Source organism: Vombatus ursinus, unplaced genomic scaffold (genome assembly GCF_900497805.2).
Source record: "Vombatus ursinus unplaced genomic scaffold, bare-nosed wombat genome assembly UNPS02012082.1, whole genome shotgun sequence".
NCBI lineage: Eukaryota > Metazoa > Chordata > Mammalia > Diprotodontia > Vombatidae > Vombatus > Vombatus ursinus.
This window is the reverse complement of record NW_020951860.1, coordinates 3864736-3884785: the sequence shown is the minus strand read 5'-3', so window position 1 is coordinate 3884785 and position 20050 is coordinate 3864736. Positions and strand designations below refer to the sequence as shown.

The following is a 20050-nucleotide window of genomic DNA, read 5'->3' as shown; positions in this document are numbered from 1 at the left end:
TAATAAGAGAAATGCAAATCAAAATAACTCTGAGGTTTCACCTCACATCCTGCAAATTGGCAAAAATGACTCCCCAAAATGCAACGGTCAGTGTTAGAGGGGTTGTGGAAAGATAGGTACATTGTTGGTGGAGCTTTGAAATGGTACAACCATTTTAGAAAGTAATTTGGAATTATGCAAATAAAGTGACTAAAATATCAATACAGTTTATACCCCAAGGGTGCCATCAATAAGAAAAGAGTCCCCATGTACTCTAAAATATTTATAGCAACACTTTGTATGCTAAAAATTGAAAACATCTGCACAGTAGATGCCTGTCAATTGGGGAATGGCTAAACAAATTATGGTACATGAATGTCATGGAATATTACTGTGATGTGAGAAATAAGGTACGTGATGAGGACCTATAGGTCCTCAAGTGCAATCCTTTGACTGAATCCAAACTTCACAAAACAAATCCTCTTTAGTGACCTAGAGGGCCACATGTAGCCTCGAAGCCGCAGGTTCCCCACCCCTGAAACAACATAAATGAAAAGAACAACCACACTCCACAAAAATCAAAAGTAAATTTAACAAAATTATAAAGATCAAGTGGGACTCAAAGAGATATGAGAAGACACCCCCAACCAACCCCTTTGAGGAGATGGAAGGTCAACTGGTGTTACATGTTGCACATGTTTTCAGACTTTCTCAATGTATTGATAAGTTGTGCTGACTTTTTTCTTCTTTCCAAAAAATATTATTTGTCGTATGGGATTGGATACTATGATGATGTAAGAAACCGGAAATATTAATAAAAACTTATCTTTAAAAGAAAAGACAAGAGTTGAATAGAATCTCTAAAATACAAACCAAGGAAAAAAAGAGAAACATAAAAAGGTAAATATAGGTGAGCAATTGATAGGGACTTTATAATGATGAAATGTGTGTATTCTAATGGAGAGAGGGGGAGTGATACAAGTGTCTCCTTTGAACACTAATGTCATCAGAGGACACAGAGAAGTCAAATAAAACGGTGGGTTTGAGAGAGATTTTGTTTGTTTTGATGATCTTAAAATAAGAAAGTAAAGGGGTATGGGGAGAAGAATATACCAGAAAAGAAAAGAGAAGGAAGTAAGGAGTAAGGGAGGAGGAGGAAGGAAGGAAGAAAAGAAGGAAGGAAAAAAGAAAGGAAGGAAGGAAGAAAAAGGTAGGGAGAAGGGAACGAGAGAGGAAGGGAGGGTGGAAGGAAAGAAGGAAGGAAAAAAGGAAGGAAGGAAGGAAAATAAGTTGTAGCTGACAGAAAAAGAGAAGAGTGGAAGCTAGTTGCATAAAGCAGTGTACAAAGTATACTATCCTTTTCTTCTTTGTGTGGTTCTATACTCATACAATGGAATCAAGTCAAGCTATTTTTTCCACTAAATGTATCTATGATTATAGTACTCAGCAAACAAAACACTAGAAACACAATATTACACATTACTAACAATCAAGCAATAGTTGTATGCAAGTAACAAAAAATAAAACAGTACAGTAGGAATGCAAATTAATGGTGACATAAAATTACATGTACAAGATCATAGGAAAGCACTTATAATAATTGTACTCAAATACCAATTATGAATATGTATGTAAACAAAAACCCAAGCACATAATATTTTCAACATAGATTAGTTAGCATCAAAACCAGGCACTTTTAATTTATAATATTCATGATTGCAATGATTTTATGATTGAGCAAATGTAAAAGAGGCAAAAACAAAATAAAAAAAGACAAAAACAAAACTAGAAAACAGCATTTTTAAGAAAATCATGGCTGGAAAAAGTTTCAATAAATAACATAAACATGTTTAAAAATAAGCTTCTAAAAATAGAAATAGTAAAAATTAAAAAAGAAAATTCTTCCCAAAAAAACAGCAAGAAAACTGTGCAAAAATTTAGCTCAAAATTCAAAAGCACCAAAGAAAAAGAAATCTTCCAAAATGGGAATATCCCCATTGCCACTAGCTTCAATATCACTGAGGCAAACCTGCTTAAAGGAAAATACAAATAATGAAAGAAAGAACATAAAATTTAAAAATCCCAAAATTAGAGAAAAAAATTCCAAAATCCCAGGTCTAAGCTCCCATTCTAAGCCCTCAGTTTAGCGTTGACTCGAGTGAGATGGAACTCAGGGGGTCCGTGGAGTATATTATCCAAGTCTCCTTATCATCAATTTGCTGAATCTTCAAGGTTATACTCACTAATTGGTCTTCCCCATTCCCCAAGGCTTTTTTACTAGGTGCTCTTCCATTTTTTTTTCTGTCGTATCTCATTTGATGATTTCATCGGTTCCCCAAGCCAAGGAGAAACAATGCTAAGCCTGGAATCAGGAAGACCTGAGTACAAATTCAGCCTCAGACACTTACTAGCTGTGTGACCTTGGGCAGGTCTTTTAATCTGTTTGCCTCAGTTTCCTCATCTGTAAAATATGGGTAATAATAGCACCTTCCCAAGGTTGTTAGCACAGTGCCTGGTACATAGTAAGCACTATAGAAATGTTAGTTACTATTGTTGTTGACGTTATTATTATTGTCACTATTATTGATACTGCAGGGTAGAATCAGGAGACATTGGTGAAAGTCACAAGAGGCAAATGTGAGATTGATGTCAGTAAAAACGTTCTGACGATTAGAGCTACCCCAAAAGGGAGTGGGCTGTTTTGGAAGGTAGTGGGTTCCCTCTTATTGTATATCTTTGAGCAGAGGCTGGATAACCTAAAATGGCATGAGTTGGACTCTATAGCTTCTGAGCTCCCTCCCAACTCTGAAATTCTGAGATTCTGTGTTTCTATTTTACCCCTCCCTAGATAACAGAATGTCTTAACTAAATTAGAGTCAATGTGATTCTACATAAAGCGCCCACTATATGAAAGGCACTATGTTGGATACTGTGGGGCATATGGAATTTAGGCATGGAACCTGGCCTCAAGGACCTCCTCCATCTCATAGGGGTGATGAGACATGTTAGACAATAACAGTAACTCAGAGTAGAAGCATGAGCGTATTAGGAGAAGCCTAAAGGAAGTTTTATGAGAGTTCAGAGACAGCTAACTTCTGGTAGAGGGGATCAGGGATGATTCCATGGAAGAAGCTTACTCTTGCCCTTCATTCTTGGGCACTTGTCCGTAACTGCTGTTATCAGATTATAGGATCATAGATATAGCCCTAGAAGAGATCTTAGAGGATATTGAATCTAATGCTCTCATTTTACAGATCAGGAAAGGGGGTATAGAGACGTTAAATGGTTTGCCCAGCACCTTATAGCTAATACTAGTTCAGATATTAGTCTGAAGCAATATTTGAACTCCAGACTACAAGTCCAGCCCTTTGTCTACTGTGCTACGTAGCTATCAATAACAACAATAGCTCAGGCCAGGATGTTTTGCTCTAGTTATCAGATCTAATTAGTTGATGTAATTATTAATATATTAGTAAACAGACACAAAAACAGTTAGACAGAAATTTATTAAGTGTTTATTGTGTGCTAGGCAACTGTGCTGAACCCTGGGAATACAAGTATAAGCAACAAGCAAAAAGCAAGATAATCCCTGCCCTCAAAAAGCTTACATTCTAATGGAGGGAGTTGGGGGGACGGTGTCCCAAGGTACAGAAGGAGTCCAGGGAGTTATGGATTGAACTAGGTTTGTAGCAAGCATAGGCACTTAGGCACGTAGATGATTCCCAAGGGTAAAGTAAGATTCAAATGAGAAAATGAGTGTAAAGCATTTTGCAAATCACAAAGCACTATATAAATGCCTGTTGTTGTTGTTGTTGTTGTTGTTGTTGTTAGCCTACAGTCAACAGGAATCCAGTCTGGTGACGATTTCATTGATTCCCTAAGCCTTCTACTGCACACCTACTGAGCTCAAGCAATATTTTTAGAACAATATACGATACAGGCATGTATTGATAAATGACTAATAACCAGACTATCCAGGAAAAAATGTATGCAAGCACATTTTTAAGTTTAATCAGTATTATTAATATTTTCTTAAATCTAGGCAATCAACCAAACAATAAATCAAGCCCTGATTTGTATTCGTTGCTAATTTCCAAGGTATAAATGCTCACACTGAAAATGTAACCATTTTACAAGCTGATTAGCGCTGTCTCCAGCACTCTACTGGTGCTTGTTCAGATGGAGGTTTTGGGACAAACTCCCCAATCAGAGGAGAAGAATGTGGAGGTAGAGGCATTTCTAATGTGAAGAAAGCTTCTAGGATTGGTGTCCAGAAGTTTAGAGAATCATGGGCCAAATGGGGTTTAGAGTAAACATTATTTAAGTAAGTATCATATAATTAAGTAATCATTATTATATGTATAGCTTATTAGATTGATTAATTAGATTATTAGATTCTGCTATATCCTTGGTCATGTGTCTATTTCTGCCTCAAAATAGGTCTGAGAGTTCAGTCCAAGAAGGATGTCAGAAAAAAGTTGCTTTGTTCCAAGATGCCCATTGACTGCTATTATTTCATAAACTGCTAGAAATGCTATTTATATTAAGAAAAGAAAAAGAAATTGAAGGACTAAGAATAGAGGGAGCATTTTCTTTTATATTTATGCACAGCATGATGATTTATTTAAACCCCATGCAGAATCAATAAAAAAAAATTTCTGATAATAGCTTCAGTAATAGCTCCTGCCCTACCCCTTGGGTCTAATCTATCCTTAGCTCCCAATGTAGATACTGCCCTCAACTAACTGACTGAACACACTAAATGGAAATCAAAATCCTTCTGACCCAAACTCACAAAAGTCCTCCTCTGACCAAAGAGAAGGTGGGAAAGAATATCCTAGCCTAGGCCAAAGCTGAGGGCTTTCCTTTCTCCCCAGGTGATTCCTTCTCAGGGGTTTTGTTAGAATGCCAGGTTGCATCAATTTCTGGAATGATCCTGGTTCTAACTAGCTTGATAATTTTTAAATAACCCCTGAGGTATGGCTAAGTATCCTCAGACTACCTAAACACTATTGTTGTGCATTATCACTTTAGTTGAAAGGACTTTTCAAATGTAGTCTAAAGTCTATGTTTGATTAATTGATTGAGACATCTCACCTAGTTAAGGTATCACAGCTAAAATGGGGTTAGATGGTTTCAACCCTACCCCTATATACCTAAATTCAGCATGTTCTTTTCTTTTTTGAAAATTTAGGTTACATTCTAATAAAATAGTTTAGCATGACTGATATGGAAATTTATTTTACATCAATTGCACATATATAACCTATATCAAATTACTTACCATCTCAGGGGAGAGGGAAGAAGGGAGGGAGAAAATTTGTAACTCAAAATTCTATTTAAAAATTAATGTTAAAAATTGTCTTTATATGTATTTGGAAAAAATAAAATACCATTTAAAAGGAAAAAAATTATGTCTTCTGTTTTTTCATCATCACAGTTATCCTCAGTATCACTCTCCTTGCCCCTCCCAGATAGCCATCCCATATAACAAATAGTATTTTTTAAAGACCAAAAAAAAAGAAAAAATGAAAAAAGAAAAAAAAAGAAAAATCAACTCAAACTATCAATACATTTTTTAAAAATCTGAAAACACATACAACATGCAACATCTGTGGACCTCTCAAATCCATGAAAAGGTATATTGGGAATGTCTTCTCATATCTCTTCAGTTAAATCATGCTTGACTTTTATAATTTTGTTGCATTTACTTCTGATTTTTGTGTGTGGTTGTTCTTTCCATTTCCATTGGTGTTCAACATGTCATTTTCAAAACCGTCTTATTCAAGTTTCCTACTGACATTTGTTCTGTTCTTTCTGAGCATTTTACAAAATGCTCCAATACTCTCTTTTCTCAGTTTTCTTCTTTTTAAAAGTGCTCTTTTCCCCTTCTAGACCACTGCCCCCAGATTTAAAGAAGGAAAAACAAAATCCTCATGTCTAATATGCATAGCCAAGACAAAGAAATCTACACATTTGGCCACGTCAAAAAATGTATGCCTCAATATGGAACTTGAGATTATCAATTCTCTGTCAGGAAATGAGTAGCATGTTTTCTCTCTAGCTCTCCATAATCATAGTTGGTCATTTTATTAGAGTTTTGAAGTCTTTCAAATTTGTTTGTCTTTGGAATGTTGTTATTGTATAAATGGTTCTCTGGGTTTTCCTTACTTCATGCTGTACCAGTTCATACAAGTCTTCCTAGCTTTGAAACTTTCAGTTTGATCATTTCTCATCATATTCTATTCACATACCGTAATTTGTTCACCATTCCTTAATTGATAGACACATCCTTCATTTCCAGTTCTTTGTCAGTTCAAAAAAGCTGCTATCAATATTTTTGTACATAAGGTTTCTTCCCCCTCTTTTTTTTAATCTCACTGGGGTACAGATATACAAAGCTGTTTTCCCACACATGCTCCACCAACTGTCATTTTGCTTTTTGTCATCTTTGCCAATCTGAGAGATGTGAAGTGGCACCTCAGAGTTGCTTTAATTTTCATTTCTCTAATAGTGATTTTGAGCATTTTTTTCAGATATGTGGATTTGTTTAAGAACACCTGTTCTTATCCTTTAACCACTTATCTATTAGGGAATAGCTCCTGTTCTTATATATTTAAATGAGTTCCTCATGTATTTTGGAAATTAGACCTTTCTCAAAGAAACTTGCTGCCTAGTTCCCCACATCCACAGTTAACTTAATCCCCCTCTCCACAGTTAACTTAATCCCCCTCTCCACAGTTAACTGTCTTCCTTCTAATTTTAACTGCCTCAAGTTCATTTGGACCAAATTTTATCAGTTTTATGTTTTTAAAACTGTCTTGTTTATGATCCTCTCTATCACTTGTTTAGTCATGAACTCTTAACCATAGTTGTATTAGGTACTTCCTTTTTGACCCATGGTGAAAAATGCTGTCTACCTCCAGAGAAAGAATTGTGTAGTGTGAATGATGATTGAAGCATATTATTTTTCACTTTTATTTTCATGCTGTTTTTGGTCTGTGTTTTCTTTCACCACATGACTAATATGGAAATATGTTCTGCATGAATGTACATGTATAATCTATATCAGATTGCTTACCATCTCAGGAAGGGGGGAGGAGAGGGAAGGAGGGAAGGAATTTGGAACTCAAATTTTTTAAAAAATGAATGTTAAAAAGTGTTTTTACATGTAATTAGGGAAAAATATGATTTTTAAAAAGGCATTTCCTTTTTGACTCCTCTAATTTTTAAGACGTAATGTTAATTATGTATTTAAATTATGTGTCCATTTGGAATTTATATTGGTACATGGGGACGAGGTGTTGGTCTAAAACTAAATTTTTGCCAGAATGCCTTCCCGTTTTCCCAGCACTTTCTATTGAATAACAAATCCCTGACCCCATAGTTGGGGTCTTTGCTTTTATTGAACACTATGTTATTACATTCACTTACCTCTATATATTTATTGTATACCCAAAGTGTTTCCCAGACCAACTCTCCCATTTTTTAACTAGCTCCAAATAATTCTGATTACTATTTTGTTGTATAATTTGAGATCTGGTACAACTAGACCCCTTTTGTTTCACTTTTTTTTTAATTTCTCTTGAGATTCTTGACCTTTTGTTTCTCTAGATGAATTTTGTTATGAGCGGTGATAGGGTGAGAGATTTCAGAGCAAACGACAGTATAGAATTGAAATGATTAACTATGAAGTCAAGATGGGAAAGGGAAGAAAGTGAAGTTGGAGAGAAGATGAAGATGAAGGGAATAGAAGTCTCAGGTTTAACAGAATAGGTTTAGGACAGGGGTGGGGAACCTGTGACCTCAAGGCTACATGTGGCCCTCTAGGTCCTCAAGTGTGGCTCTTTGACTGAATCCAAACTTCACAAAACAAAATTGTTGTTCTCAACTGTAAAATGAACTGGAGAAGGAAATGGCAAACCACTCCAGTATCTTTGCCAACAAAACCCCAAATGTGGTCAGGAAGAGTCAGACAATGATTGAACAACAAAATTTGTTGCAAAAGTTTTGTTTCCTTTTCTCTTTTCCAACAGAAAGAGAAGAAAGAAGAGAAAGCTGAGGTTTAGGTTTTTTGTTTCTTTTTTTTTTAAATTAATTTATTTTGAATTATCAACAATTACTTCCATATGCTTTTGAGTTTTAAATTTTTCTCCCCCTCCCTCCCCACTTCCCTCCCCAAGACAGCGCACAATCTGATATAGGCTATACATATACATTCCTATTAAACATATTTTCACATTAGTGATGTTGTAAGTAAGAATTAGAACTAATAGGAGGAACCACCAGAAAAAGGAAACAAAACACAACAGAAGAGAAAAAAATAGCAAATAATATGTTTCGATTTGCATTCAAACTCCGTAGTTCTTTTTTTGGATGTGGATAGCATTTTCCATCATGAGGCCTTTGGAGACATCTTAGATACTTATATTGCTGAGAAGGGTTAAGTCTATTAATATTAGTCATCGCACAATGTGGCTGTTACTATGTACGTTTCTTTGTTTTTAAGAAATATAAATTGTATATACTAATGACATTTATCAAAGGATATTCTTTGTACAAGTAAAGATGTCAGGAAAACTAGAGACAGGACAAAACCTCTGTGCTTTTTTTTTCTTTGGCTCTCAGGTTTAGCCTCCATCAGTTTTCTGGGCAGCTCTAGGAGTTAGGGACTGCATACCAGGAGCTAGTTGTGGAATAGAGTTCTGAAGGGAGGGAACATTTGGATTTCTCTCTCTTTCCTATCTCCCTATTGATTCTGACATCTAGCAGCATGGCTACCTGCCCAGATGGAGACACTCCATCAAGAAGTCTGAGTCAATTCAGAGAGTTAGAGGTACAGTGATGAAGCAAAGATACACACCCAAGACAGACACACACACAGTGAGATAGTCACTCGAAGCCGGAAGCAATTTCAAGGTGCATGATCCCTGGTAGAAGAGAAGAAAGTCAACTAAAGACTCAAGAGAGAGTGGCAAACAGGAGTGGAGCTGAAGAGAAGACTTCATGAAGAAAGGAGAGAAAGGACTTCAAGGTGTGGCAGTTATGAAATTACGGGTTGTCCCTTTCATTGCTTCTATTCCTCTTCTGTAAGTATTAGTGGGACAATCCGCTCAAATTTCTTGGGAGGGAGGAAATGTTTTATAACTACTGTTCTTACTATATTATTTTAGTAAATATCTTTGCTAAAAGCTAACTGGGTGTGCTGGCTGATTGTTAATTGGAAGAATACAGTGGATGCCTGTTTTAGGAGTGGGTACTGCTTGGACCTTGAGGGAGAAGTCACTGTCAGGGGACCCAACATACTAATGCAAGTGCAAGGTGAGGAGCAGCCCTGTGGGGGTGCTACACTGAGGTTCAAGGAATATGGACACCAACTTCTAAAACTGTAGCTACATATAGAAAACTTTCCATCTCTGATACACCTTAAGCTCTTCCTGGGAACTGGACTTTTAATAGAGTATCCTAATGACTTTTAACTCTAAATAGCTTTGACCAAGGCCAAGAGTAACAGCCATAAGGAATATTTTTGTGAAGAGACAATAGGGCCTTTGCTTTAAGGAGCTATAGCTCTCCCTTGAGATTCAACATAAAAATGTTTGCCTGGATTCTAGGAGAGAGAATAAAACACTTCAAGATCCTAATATTGGAGAGAAAGGGGCCTTAATTAACTTACAAGTATGCAGAAATGAGTGTGTATTCATTCTTTTTTTTTTTAAGGCAATTGGGGTTAAGTGACTTGCCCAGGGTCACACAGTTAGTAAGTGTCAAGTGGTCTGAGGTCGGATTTGAACTAAGGTCCTTCTGACTTCAGGGCCCAGTGCTCTATCCACTGCACCACTTAGCTGCCCCGTATTCATTCTTTAACAAGCAGTATTGATTTGTTAACATTCACAAAGGAAAGATGACATGTGCAGTTATAAAAACCCTAAACAGCAAATATATTCTTAAATACATTATGAAAAGGAGTATAGCATCTCCCAATCAGACGTTAGGCTATACATTTGTGCTAGTTGTAATTTAGTTGGCACCAACACTCCCCTTCCTTCAGTTTCCAACTAATTGAAACTTCCTTGTAACAAAAACAAAATCAAAAAAAAAAAAATCACTGATGCAATGACCACATCTGACAATGTCTGTAACAGTTTGTCTTCAAACCAAGAGGACACAGGTATGTTTCATACCTCTGTTTCATAACTCTGTTTCCCACTTCACACATTTGTTCTCTGGGACCATTATTGGTTTTTGAATTACTCAGCATTTGGTTTCATTTACATTGTTGTAGTTATTGTTTATATTGTTCTGGTTTGGCTTATGCTTATGAGATGGGGAGATACTAGCATAGGACCAGCCTGCATTAAAGGAGGCTCTGTACTCTATGAACAAAGTAGAACCAAGGGGCAGCTAGGTGGCCCAGTGGATAGAGCACCGGCTCTGAAGTCAGGAAGACCTGAGTTCAAATCTGGCCTCAGACCAAACATTTGACACTAGCTGTGTGACCCTGGGCAAGTCACTTAACCCCAATTGTCTAAAAACAAAAACAAAAACAAAAAACAAAGTAGAACCGAACTAGCTTAAGAGAAACATGAGATGCTCAAATCTAGGGACATCTCCATCCCAAATGTTCAAATGGACTATTCGTACCTGACCTCTGGTAGAGTCTTCTGAACTCATACTGAACTGATCAGCCACAGCTGAAACACACTATATATTGACCCTAACATTATGACATTATTGACCATAACATTATTCATACTTTTCAAGTATGAAGGACAAACAATAACTTCACTCTTCATAAACTCATATACATCTTCTCATGCTTCCCAGAATTCTTTATATTTGTCATTTCCTACTGCAAAAATATTCCATTACCTGCATATGCCAGTTTGTTCAGCTAGTCTTCAATTGATGGGTACCCACTTTGTTTCCAGTTCTTTTATATTATACACAAAAAATTGTACTATGGGTATTTTGACACGTGTAGGATCTTTGTTTCTGTCTAGACTTCTTTGAAATATTTGTTATATCAGTGATTTGGTGAGTACAATTTAGAAACTTTTTTTTAAGGCAATTGGGGTTAAGTGACTTGCCCAGGGTCACACAGCTAGTAAGTGTCAAGCGTTTGGTCTGAGGCCAGATTTGAACTCAAGTCCTCCTGACTTCAGGGCCCAGTGCTCTATCCACTGCACCACCTAGCTGCCCCTAGAAACTTTTCTTACATAATTCCAAGAAGTTGCCGAGAGTTTACCAATTCACAGCTCCACCAACAATGATTAGTGTACATCTCTTCCCAAAGGTTTCTCGACATTGTTTCTGGGGTTTTTTTTTGTTTTTTGTCTTCTTTGCCACTCCTGCAACGGTGTGAAGTAAAACTTCAGTGTTGTTTTAATGTGCATTTTTCTTACTATTAATAATTTAGAACATATTTTCATACAGTCATTGACAACTTGAAATTTTTTTTTGGAAAATTGTTTATCTTCTTTAACCTCTTGTAAAGGAATGGTTCTTGTGATTTTCCTTTCCAGCAATGGCAACATTCTAAAGTGACTGCTTTGAACAGGACATCATTCATTTAGATGGATTAACTCAGATAAGTTTACTTCTGCATTGAAACAGTTTCCAATTTATTGGTGAGGGTGTCGGTTACATCCAACTCTTCATGACCCCATTTGGGATTTTCTTGGCAAAGATACTGGAGTGATTTGCAAACAGGGTTAGGTGACTTGCCCAGGGTCATACAACTAGTAAGCATCTGCAGCTGGATTTGAACTCATGAAGATGAGTCTTCCTAATTCCAAGCCCTGTCCATTGTGACATCTAGCTGCCCCATTGGTGAGGGTGGGGCCTCTTCTGCAAACGTAAAACAATAACCTCTTCTGGACCTTAGTAGGAGTCTTAGAAGCATAGGATTTAGAACTGGACCATCAGTCCAACTCTCTAATTAAGAGGTTAAGTAATGGCTAATTATACAAATGGTAAGTGACAATCTTGAGTTGCTCATTCATAGGTTGTATAAAATGGCAACTCGGTAAATTTGACTTCTGATTTGCACCGATGTTTTTTTTAAAATGAGTTTTGTTTCTTTTTAGATTGGTGTCCACTAGTTCGGGTTCCTACTTCTTGGTCAACCTCGGAGAAAAGACAACAGGACTTCCAACAGCCAAACAATCAGAGCTGACCACAATTACAACGGGCTGACTTCTGGCGTACCTCTGTCCTGGAGGCATTTAACTAACCTTTAGTGGACGACTTTATAGCAGTGATGGGCCACAAAATGTTCTTTGAGGACTGAGACTTTCGTTTAGGTCTTTGTATGCCCGGGTTGCTAGCACAGAGCTTTGCACATAGACGTTTCGCTTACACGAAACTGAATGACTTCTGAAATCTCTCCCAACTCAGTGATTCCCGTCATTTCTGTGAGTCTACCTGGAGAGCGCGCAGGCGCTCTCGTCAGAGAACGGCGGTTCGAATCCCGGATTATCCACAGCCTAATTGTGTAACCTTTGCCCTTGTGGTCCTCCTCTGGAAAATGAGGTTTAACTGACGAGGTTACTAGGGGCAGTTGTCTTGGAATCCAGGCTCTTTCTCCTTTAAGCGCAAGTTGGGGACTGGCCTGGTGGGAGTGGTCTAGGGCTGGGTGAAGGAAGGAGGAAGAGTTAAAGGAAGTGGAGCTTCCGCGAAGCCTTGGCTCCTTGTGCTTTAGCCATTTACGAGCTCAAGCTGCTCTCCTGCCACTCTTAACTCCCTTGTCCCCGGGATTCTGACGGCTCGAGCAGTAAGTATCCTCGCCCTGGGGATCCCAGGGTCCTGCGCAGGCAGGAGTTCCTGTTCCCGAGCGCGCCGCGGCTCCCCGGGCCTTACCTGTAGGTCTCCCGTCGCGTGCCCCGGGGGTGCAGGATGGGGGCTGGCAGGGAGGGAGGGTGGCAGTGGAGTGGGGACTGAGCCCTGGCCTTAACCCTTCCCCTCCAGGCCCGTTTTGTTCGTCTGTCCCGTCTTTGCCCCGCGGGTGCTGACCGTCTGGGTTTCTCTCGCTCATGTGGCTCGAATTCTCCAGGCCCCATATCCCACTTCTGTCTTTAGCCGACACAGGGTGATCAAGGGTCGGCAAGCATTTATAAAGGGCCTGCTATGTGCCAGGCACTGTGCTAAGCGCTGGGGATCTCCCCCCCCCCCAAAAAAAGGCAAAAATACTGGCCCTGCTTTCGAGAAGCTCACAGTATAATGGGGAGACAATATGTAAACTACTTACATATGTACAGTATAAATGGGAGGTAATCTGAGCGGGAAAGCATTAATGGGGATAAGGAGGTGGGGAGAGCGGGAGTGGGAATGGAAAAGGCCTCTTGTAGAGGCTGGGATTTATGCTGTCTTAAAAGAAGCCAGGGAAGCCAGGAGACAGGAGGGAGATCATTCCAAGCATGGGAAACAGCATGAACGAAGTCAGGAGTGCTAGGAACAGCCAGAAGGCCAGTTTTGCTGGATCGTAGACTAGGTGAAGGAAAGTGAAGTATAAGAAAACTAGAAGGGTAGGAAGGGATCAGGTTGTGGAGGGTTTTAAAAGCCACAGAAAGGACTTTATATTTGATCCTGAAAGTAATCAGGGAGCTACAGGAGTTTGTTGAATAGGGGAGTGAAGTGGTCATTCCTGTGCTTAAGGAAATTCACTTTGGCAGTTGAGTGGAAGGTGGACTGGAGCAGGGAGAGACTTGTGGTAAGCAGACAGACACAGCAGACCACTGAAATCTGGGGGAGAGGTGATGAGAGAGTGTACCAGGGTACAGCCACCAGGATGCTGCCACCAGGCTTCAACAAAGGAAGGAAGGAGATGCATGGAAGTGATGTTGTGAAGGTAAAAATGAGGACACCTGATTAGATATTTGGAGTGAATGCAAGTCAGGAGGCAAGGATGACACCTAGACTAACTGGGTAATTTGGAAGAGGGGAGGTTTTAGGGGGAAAGAGAATGAATTCTGTTTTGTACATGCTGAGTTTATATGTCTAAAGAGCATTCTTTGCTAGATAGTCAATAGGCAGTTGGTGATGCAAGACTGGAGGTCTGGAAAGATGTTGGGGCTAGATAAGTGGATCTAAGAATCATCTGAATAACGATGATAATTGACTCAAGCCAATGTCACCATCAAGCATGATATTATAGAGGAAGAAGAGGGCCAAGGATAGAACCTTGAGGGATACCCACCGTTAGTGGCTATGGCCTGGATGAAAGCCAATAAAGAAGACCAAGAAGGACCAGTCAGGCAGGTAGGAGAAATGTTACAAAAACAACAACAACAAAAAACCCTGGAGAGGACAGTGTCTAGAAGAGGGAGATTGACAGTGTCATCAGCTACCAAGAGGTCAAGAGGGATGAAGAATGAGAAAAACCATTGGATTTGGCAATTTAGAAATGATTAGTATATTTGGAAATAACGTTTCTATTGAGTGAAGCCAGACAGCAGAGGGTTTAGAAGAGAGTGGAAGGAAAGGAAAGGGAAGGACCAATTGTAGATGGCTTTCTTGAGGAATTTAGTCCTGAAAGAGAGGAGAGATACAGAATAATAGTTAGCAAATGAAGCTGTTTTGTTTTGTTTTGTTTTTAAGGGGAGGGTTTGTTTTTAAGATAGGCAATAGGGAAGGAGCCAGTAGACAGTGAGAGATTGAAAATTACTGAGAAAGTGAGGATGCTCAAGGTGGCCATTTGCTGGAGGTGATAGGATGGAATGAGATCGAGGGCACATGTAGAGGGGTGCTCCTCAGTAAGGAGAATGGCCACTGGGGTAGGAGAAGATGGGTCCCAGCAGATCTATAGACTAAAACTATTTGAATGCTCTCATGCCATATGAAGAAACTGAGGAAGTTTAGCCTGGAGACAGGAAGAGAGGAGTTAGAGTGGACATGATAAGTGACAGTTATACAGAATTTCCTAAAAGTCTTAGTGAGGTTTTAAGCTTTAATAACACTTTAAGGTTTTAAAGTGATAGTTGTCTTGAAGTATTTGAAGAACTGTGAATAGATTTTTTCTTCTTAACCTCTAAAGAGTAGAAAGAACTAGGAAGAATTGTTAGAAGTTTTAGAGAAGCAGATATAGATGTAATGTGAGAAAGAAGTTGCAAACAATCATAACTCTTCAGAAAGCATAATGGAATGCTTTTGGAGCTGGGTGGTTCAATGCATTTTAATTCTAATGTCTTTTGTTTTTGTACTGGACCTTTGATTCCATTAGTATAGGGAACTACCTATACTAATGCTGATCTGTACCTTCTCAGCAACTAATAGTTTTAGAGAGTTACCTGGGACACCGAAAGGTTAAGTTACTTGTCCAGAGTTACACATTTGGTATGTGTCAGAGTCCAAACTTCAGCTTGGATTTTTCCAGCTCTGAGACTAGCTCTCTATACACCCTACTAAGCTTACTCTTCCAATTCATTTAAATTCATCAAGCATTTACTAAGGCCTATTATGTGTCAGGCACTGTGCTAGGGGCTGGAGATAAAGTCATTCAACAAACGTTTATTAAGCTCTTACTGTGTATCAGGGTAAAGAAATGTCAAACCGCTCCGGTATCTTTGCCAAGAAAACCCCATGGATAGCATTGGCATGCTGTGGCCCATGGGGTCATGAAGAGTCAGACATAAATGATACAAAGAAAGGCAAAAACAGCCCCTGCTCTCAAGGGGCTCACATTTTAATGGGGGAGACAGTGTACATAAATGCTAAGCTAAGTAATCTCAAAAGAAAAGCACTATTAAAGGGATGGGGGACAGGAAAGGCCTCCTACAGAAGGGGGGATATAAAATGAATTTTGAAGGAAGCCAAGGAATCCAGGAGGCAGAGGTAAGGGGGCATAATTTTCCAAGCATGGGGGATAGCCAGTGCGCCAAGGGAGATAGCATGTCATGTGAGAACAGCAAGTAGGACAGTGAAACTAAATTGTAGTGTGTGGTGGAAAGGTAGAAAGGGGCCAGTTTATAGAGTTTGTTGAGTAGTAAGATGACATGGTCAGACTTCAGGAAAATCACTTTTAGGGGCAGCTGGGTGGTATAGTGGATAGAACACCAGCCCTGGAGTCAAGAGGACCTGAGTTCAAATCTAGCCTCAGGCACTTACTAGCTATGTCACCCTGGGCAAGTCACTTAACCCTGATTGCCTCCCCCAAAAAATCACTTTGGCAGCTAAGTAGAGGATGGATTGGAATAGGAAGAGACCAATTAGAAAGGTATTCAGGTAAAAGGTGATGAGATCTTGTACTGAGGTGATAACTCTTTGAGTGTAAAGAGAGGGACATTCAATTCAATAAACATTTCTTAAGTACTTACTATGTGCCAGGCACGTCCTAAATGCTGGACATACAGGAAAGATGTTGTGATGGTAGAAAGGACAAGATTTGGCACCTGACTGAATGAAGTGAATGAAAAGATGGTGGTGCCCTCAACAGTAATAGGGAGTTTAGGAAGAGGATATGGTTTCAGGGAAAAGACAATGAACTCCCTTTTGGACATGGTGAGTTTGATACACCTGCAAGACATTCAGTTCAAGAAACCCAAAGTCGGTGATATGGGACTGGAGCTGAGGAGAAAAGGACTGGACTTTTAAATCTGAAATCATTTAAAGAGATGCTGTTTGAACCCATAGGAGCTGATGAGATCACCAAATGCAAGAAAAGAGAGAGAGAAGAGAAGAGGGCTGAGGACAGAACTTTGGGGTGTACCTTAGTGTGCATAACCTGAATGAAAATCTAGCAAAGGAGACATAGGAAAGGCAGAGAAGTGCCAGGAGAGAGCACTGTCATGTAAACCTAGAGGGGACAGAGTATCCAAAAGGCAAGGATGATCAACATTGTTAAAGGGACTGCAGAGAGGTTGAGAAGAATTGGGTTTAAAAAAAGACTATTAGATCAGTGGTAACTTCAGAGAGGGCAGTTTCAGTTAATCAGATTGCAAGTGACTTAGAAGTGAAAGGAGAAACCACATGAAAAAATTCTCCAATCACTAGTAATAAGAGAAATTAAAATCAAAAGAACCCTGTGGTTTTACCTCATACCCTGCAAATTGGCAAAAATGACAAAAAATGGCAACACACAAATTTAGAAAGATCAACAGATGGGCACATGCTAACCCATTGTTGGTGGAGCTGTGAAATAGTTTAATCATTTTAGAAAGCAATTTGGAATCATGCAAATAAAGTGACTAAAATGTCCATACCCTTTGAACTGGAGACTCCAGTGTTAGGCTTATGCCCCAAGGAAGCCATTGCTAAGAAGAAAAGTCCTTATATGCTCTAAAATATTTATAGCAGTACTTTTTGTGATAGCTGAGAATTGGAAATAAAGTAGGTGGCCATCAGTTTGGAAATGGCTAAACAAATTATGGTACCAGACTGTAATGGAATACAACTGTGCTTTAAGAAATGATGGAAGAAGCTTGGAAAGATCTATATGAACTGATTCAGAGAGAAGCAAGCAGAGCCAAGAAAACAATATACACACAGTAACTACAATGTAAATGGAAAGAGCAACATCAAAAAATTAAAAGTAAATGTAATAAAATTATGAAAATCAAGGAGGACTCAAATGAAGAGATAGAAGAAGACAACCTAACCTACCCCTTCGTGGAGGTAGGAGGTCCACAGGTGTTACTTATTGCACATATTTTCAGACTTTCTCAATGTAAACTCAATTGTGCTGACTCCCCCCTCCCTTAAAAAATTCTGTTTGTCATATGAAATGGCTTTCTGGTAGGGAGAGAGGGAAGGATACATGGGATACTATGGGGATGTAAGAAACAGAAAACATCAATAAAAATTTTTATAAAAGAAGTGAGAGAAGAGGAATTGGAAGTCCCTGGTATAGATGGCTTTCTTAAGGAGTTTAGCTAAGGAGAGGAAGTATTTAGGACAGTAGCTAGGAGGGATGGGCAGATGAAGTTAAGGTTTTTAAGGATGATAGAGATGTAGGTATATTTGTAAGCAGCAGGGTTCAGTCAAGTAGATAGGACAAGATTGATGATAAGAGAATGAGGATGATAGATACAAAGACAAAACTGAATGTAGTCCCTCTTGTGCTCTATTAGAAGGCAACAACATGTGCACTAGTAAATAAACACACACACACACACACACACACACACACACACGTGTGTGTGTGTATGTGTGTAATTACTTAGGGGCTGGAGGAGGGGAGTGCTAACAACTGGAGGCTCAGATAAGAGGTGGTACTTGAGGAGACCTGAATCGCTAATGCTCCCAAGAGGAGGGAGTAAATAAAGAACATTTCAGGATTTGAGAAAGCCTGTGTAAAGGAGGGAAATGGCATTGTCAGACTTGAGCTTTAGGAATAGTAATTTGCAAATGTGTGGATGATGGATTGGAGGGAGAGAGAGAGAGATTAGAGGCCTGGAGACTAGTTAAGCTTTCACATTTCGATGGTCCAGGTAAGTCGTGATGAGTGAGCGGTCTTGGATGGTGGCAAAAGGGATGTCAGGGATGATGAAGAGGTAAGATTAACAAAACTTGATAAATGAAATGTTAAGTGGGGTGGGGAAGGAGAAGGAAGAGCTCCACTTATGTTTCCCCTCACCGAAGGTCTTCAGACAGAGGCTGGATGACCATCTATCAGGTGTACCTTATAGGGTTTTCTCATTTGACATGACTTGGACTAGATGACCACTGGAGTCCCTTCCAGCTGTGAACCTGCCTTTCATGTAGTTGCTTCCTGTACCTCCTAAGTAGAACCTGTGCTTATCCGTTGGGAGGTGGGTTGATCATGTGACTAGGTAACAGATGGAGACCCCCAGGGATTATTAGGTGAGACATAAAAACCCCGGCACATATGCTAGATTCACTGCAAATGATTTATGGAAGACCATGAATGAGAATTACATAGGATGAGAAGGTGTGGGTGAGTCTGGTTCTGCACTGATGGGGGAATCTCCCTTTTCATTAAACTACATATGCATTGAAGCACTGGAGAACTGTCTGGAACAAGAGGAGTGATCTTCCTGCTGCATTCTGCACTGCTCAGACCACATCTGTAGGATTGTGTTTGGTTCTGGGCATCCCACTTTAGAAAGAGCAGGCTGGAGATGGAAGAAAAGGAATATCAGGATAATACAGGGTCTTAAGATCATACCGTATGAGAATTGCTTGAAGGAATTGGGGCTGGTTACGCTTGAAAAGACAAGACTGAAGGAACCTGATTGCTATACACAGGGATCTGAGGGGCTGTACTGTTAACTGTCTCCTATCGCTGCCCTTAAAATAGAGATTGGCTGCTCAATTGGTATTCCTATGGCACAGGTTTGATTGTGTCTCTCCCCTGCTCAGAAACCTCTGGTGACTCCTGTATAAAATAAAATAATAAGCCTCTTGTATAAAATAAAAACTCATTTGGCATTTAAAAGCCTACTTTTTCAGGCTTACCATTTACTTTCATTCACACACTCAGTGTTTCAGCCAAGTGGATCTGCTTGCTATTCCTTTTACTCATCCGTGCATTAAGAGAGTTAAGGACTTGGAAGAAGTCAGAAGGCAGAGCTGAGGAGGCAGAAAATTCCAGCCATTGGGGATGGCCAGTGAAAATGCACAGTCAAGAGCTGGAGTGTCTCATTCAAGAAACAGCAAGGAGAGGGGCATCTAGGTGACACAGTGGATAGAGCAGTAGCCCTGGAGTCTGGAGGACCTGAGTTCAAATCTGGCCTCAGACACTTGCTAGTTGGATGACCCTGGGCAAATCACTTAACCCCAATTGCCTGAAAAAATAGAAAGAAAGGAAACAAAAAAAGAGCGAGGAGGCCAGCATCACTAGATCACAGAATATGTGAGGAGGAGTAAAGCATAAGAAGACTTGAAACATAGGAAGGGGCCAGGTCATGAAGGGCTTTGAACGCTAAATAGGATTTTATATTTGGTCCTGGATGTAATAGGGACCCACTGGAGTTTATTGAATGGTGGGGGGAAGGTGGACTGATATGGTCAAACTTGTGTTTAAGAAAAATCAATTTGACAGTGGAGTGGAGGAGGGAATGGAGTGGGAAAGACTAGAGGCAGGGCTAGTAACCAGCAGGCTATGGTAATACTC

At 39.5% G+C, this 20050-nt stretch overlaps 1 protein-coding gene across 1 annotated transcript in view; it reads left to right on the top strand.

The window, feature by feature from the left end:
* The first annotated feature begins 12609 nt into the window (after nucleotides 1-12609).
* Nucleotides 12610-20050, top strand: part of BID (BH3 interacting domain death agonist) — a 51219-nt gene continuing 43778 nt past the window's right edge. The window contains exon 1 of the mRNA XM_027857287.1: nucleotides 12610-12754. The gene's annotated coding sequence lies outside the window, so the exon portion shown is untranslated. The remainder of the gene's footprint in view (nucleotides 12755-20050) is intronic.